Source organism: Oryza brachyantha, chromosome 8 (assembly GCF_000231095.2).
Source record: "Oryza brachyantha chromosome 8, ObraRS2, whole genome shotgun sequence".
NCBI classification, from domain to species: domain Eukaryota; kingdom Viridiplantae; phylum Streptophyta; class Magnoliopsida; order Poales; family Poaceae; genus Oryza; species Oryza brachyantha.
The window spans coordinates 548,825-553,310 of NC_023170.2; the positions used below are offsets into that span (position 1 = coordinate 548,825).

A 4,486-nucleotide genomic window follows, 5' to 3' on the forward strand; every position below is an offset into this window, starting at 1 on the left:
AGGAAGTGTGGAGGGATGTTTTTCTGTGTTCTGTTTAGCCGTCCAACATTCTCTGTAATGCTCAGGATCCCCCGGTGAAACTCTGTTTTCTGTTTCGCAGTTTGCTTTATAAAAAGTTAGGCTCAAAAAACCTTTTATAAAAAAAAAGGATACCATTCACCTGTTGGGATGAGACTCGGATCTTCCTTAAAAAAAAGAATGAAAAAGAAGACGATTTGAGGACTGGAATTTGGTTCCTCGGAAGAACAAGATCCTACAGCAGCTTACTGTAGGTAGAACTAGCAGCACAGCGCAGGCAGTCGAAGTCTTTCCAAACGTGGGAAGGACGGAAGGGACATTAGCACAGTACCCTCTAGGTCCTATTGTTCGTCGATCTCCTCTGATCGCCAGAGAAGAGCGATGAACGGACTGGTGATGGATCGGAGGGGTGTTTAAATCCTTCCTACTTTTTTTTTAAGTCTATATCACATCGAATGTTTAGACACTAATTCGAAGTATTAAATATAGATTATTAATAACCCACCTCATTCTCTGAACTATTTCGCGAGATGAATCTATTGAGCCAAATTAGTCAATGATTAGCAAATATGATGCTACAGTAAACATTTGCTAATCATGGATTAATTAGTCTTAAAAATTTGTCTAATGAAATAACATTTATTTATGTAATTAGTTTTGTTATCCGTTTATATTTAATACTCCTAATTAACATCCAAACATCCGATAACATAAGATTTAAAAAAATTCACTGCATCCAAACAACCCCCGATTCTCCAACCACGTCGCCGGCGGCGTGCCATTGACGCCTTCGTGTCGCCTGACCTCTGACCGGTCGCCGGAATGTGGTGCTGTCGGCGAGCTGAAGCTGCCTTTCCGGCGACCCGTCCGTCGGCAAGCTAGTTGGGCCAGAATGCCCGTGTCGGCCCATAACTCCATTGCGGCCTATATAACTATGGGCCGAGAAGGCCCATACAAACACCGAGCACTAAGCTATGACATCGGGCCGGCCCACGAACTCCGCGTCCGCGACGAGCCGCGCGAGCGTCTCCGGCGCGAGGCACACCTCCACGGCCATGGCGCCGCCGCCACCTCTCCCCTCGTACACCGTCGCCCTCCCGTCCACCTTGTTCGCGCCGCCGCTCCGCGCGCCCACCGGCCTTCCCCACCCGAAGTCTTTGCCGTACGCGTCGAACCGCGGCGAGTTCCCGGTCACCACCGCCGCCGGGTGCCACCACCCGGCCAGGTACGCGAACCGGGGCTCCCGTCGCCACGACGACGCCGACATCACCAAGGACTCCTCTTCGAGCGACGCCACGGCGCGGTTCAGCACCCACGCCGTCCACCCCAGCCCCCTCTCCTGGATCTCGCCGGCCGTAGCCTTCGCTGTGGCGCGCACCACCGAGTTGCCGGCGTAGGCCTGCGGGATGTGCTTGAGCCGTCCCCGGCATCCGACGAGCACCGTGTACGTTGTCTCCTGCTCCGGCGGGAGGCGCCTGGCGCGTGACACAGATCGCCACACGTGCGCGAGCAGGGACTGGAGGGAGGAGATGGTGGCCGTGGCCTTGGCCTCGCCGTCGCCTTGAGGTGCTTGACGCTCTCCGCGGAGAAATGGAAGAAGCACTCCTCCACCGGCAGGCACTCGAACCGCCGGACGATGTCGTCCAGCTTCCCGAAGGGGAGAGTGACCGGAACGGAGCAAGCGTCAGGGAACCACCGCTCGAGCACCGGCGGCGGCGTGGAGATCTTGGTGGCCTCGTCGACGCCGCTGCTTCGGCTGATCTCGGACCAAGTGTTGAACAGGTGCCAGAAGGTGGTCCCGTCGGCGACGCCGTGGTTGAGCGACATGGCGACAAACACGCCGTCGGCGAGCTCCGTCACCTGAGCGGCGAGAACGGGGCGTGCGCCAGCCACGGCGTCCGCACCGACCATCCCGTCGAGCGGGAAGAACGACCAGACGACGCGAGGCACGTACAGGGACTCCGCGACGTCGGCGACGGTGACGCCGGGCGCCACGGCACGGACGAGCTCCGCGCCCTCGCCGGTGCAGCGCAGAGAAACGGAGACGGTCTCGCGGTCGCCGCCGCTCTCGTCGACGGCGAGTCGGCCGGCGAAGGGGTAGAAGCGGGCGAGAGCGCCGGCGAGCGACGACGCGAGGTGTTCGACGAGGATCTGGCCCCCGGTGGGCGGCTTGGGCAGGAGGACGCCTTTCTGGATGTAGTCGACGGTGATCATCTGAAGGTCCCACGGCGTGAGGTGCAAGGTCCAGGTCTCCGAGGTCGTCCTCGTCGGCTGGACGACGCGGCGGGACACGACATGGACGCCGTAGTGACCGGACATAGCCGCCTCCATCGCCATGAAAATTGCAGCAGAAGCATCTAGTGAGTGTGTCATTAATATATACAGGCTCCCATCTTTTACGGTTGTAATTAATTATAAGCCAAAATTTGAATTTTATAATTTAATTTTAGACTTGATTTTATAATTTTTTTCATCGTGGTTTGTTTCACATATTTTGCTTTTGAGTCATTGTAGACACGTATATAAAAAATTTATCTACAAATTATCATTTATTTGCAAAAAAAGTGTTTTCGTTTTTCTCTAAAAAGCGAAACGATGGTAGCCATAGTGTATCTGATTTGATTAATTCCATCGCCAGCATATTAGTATGGATTAGTTTAACTAGGCAGGGATGGAGAATCTGGATTAATTAATCAGATTGATGAAGCTAAATATTTGTTGATGGCTGGCTCTCTTCTCTTTGTTTGAGGAGCTCGATCTACATCAAGATAGTTTGGAGCCATGTGTGCGTGGATAGAGATGGAGGACCGTCACTAGGATAGGATATACACACACTTTGTGTTTGCTGTATAGATTTTTTTCTCTTTACATACCTAGAGACAAATTTAAAGTAGAATATATCTACGCTGAAAATATCCTAGTAGAAAGATATTTCCTTCCTTTCATATTATAAAATTTTCCGATCTTATATAGATTTATACGTGTACTATTGAATCCAGACACATATACAAAATATATACATTAATACATGAATAAATTTAGATAAACTTAGAAAGTTTTATAATATCGAACGGAGAGAGTATATCTATAAAAACAGTAAACTAAAAAAATATATAGCAAGTTTGTACTATATACGAAATTGTGTTTGTGTGGGTTTATCAGGCGCATGGGTGTTGGTCTGTTAGCCTTTTTACTCAATTTTTCCTCATGCCGATGAACATAAAAGATCTTACCAGAAAATAGTATGTCAATTACGCCCACCCAGTCTCCCTATATATTAATGTTGTATGCAACAATTAATATTTAGTACATTTATGTGAGATAATTAATTTTTTACTTTAACATTATTTGTATGAATTTTGATATATATGCCTTCGATACTTAACTAGGGTTAATATCTTCGACAGTACTACAACGTGGCAGGTGTCGTTGATAGGTGGGCTCTATCTGCTCTGGGTCCATGTGTCAGTAACACACGTTTTACTTATAGTACACCTTGTGATCTCATTTTTTTTATTTGGCCCTTAGATGCCACTTGGCTATGAGACATTCTGAAAAAAATTGACTAATTGCTGTGTAGATGTTTTTTTTTTTCTGTTTTTAAGCATAAAAGAATGCAATCTAACAAAGAAAACTAGGAGGTATCGTGATTCCTGAATTGGACTCGTCCCGACCCTTTATCTGGGCTTACCAACTGGCTTATAGGCCATAAAAACTTAAGCCTAAACAAGCAAATATTTTTTTTCTCAACCATATGCAATTGTTTCACCGTTAAGCACAAAGCTATATTTGAGTAACTTTTTTTTTACTTATTTTAAGTAGATTGTTTCTTCTATATGCCAAATACAAATACAAATAAGACGAATAAACTAACGAATCACATGTTTTTTTCTTCCAACCCTATTCACATATTCCGTCCAGTGATAAGTACCTATGTATGCACAACTCATCTGGTGCACTGGACACCAGATAAGTTGTACATCTCTAGCCATCTTAGACCGTGTTAATTAATATATTACTCAATAATTAAACTATCAGTTCTCGGTAATTTCTTTTTGAATTTATGTGTCACTTGCCTTAGCCCACTATGAAGTTGGGCCACACACACACCTTTGACGATCCATCACGTGGTCTGTACGGCGTTTATTATATGATCGATAAGCTGATCACTGCACTGAATCACACTATTTTAGGCAACCCGGTTGTTGTCCGTTTCGGTCCACGAGGCCACGACAACCAAATCGGGCAGGTACGGAAACCTTTCAAAACCCCAAAATTAGAAATTAAACCAGCTGATATTTCATTAAGAAAACACGAGCAGCATGGAGATTGGAGGCTCATGGCACGCCCACCTCCATTGGAGCGGGTAGAAATGGCGAGGGGAATGGGGGAGAGAAATTATTCTATACTATCGGGACATCCTCTTATTTATTATATGTCATCTAAATAGCTACTTTAAAAAACATGT

The 4,486-nt window shown here is 47.1% G+C and overlaps 1 pseudogene; it reads right to left on the reverse strand.

Annotated features, from left to right (window-relative positions):
* Nucleotides 1–723: 723 nt before the first annotated feature.
* Nucleotides 724–2,349, reverse strand: LOC102715136 (annotated as a pseudogene).
* Nucleotides 2,350–4,486: the final 2,137 nt, after the last annotated feature.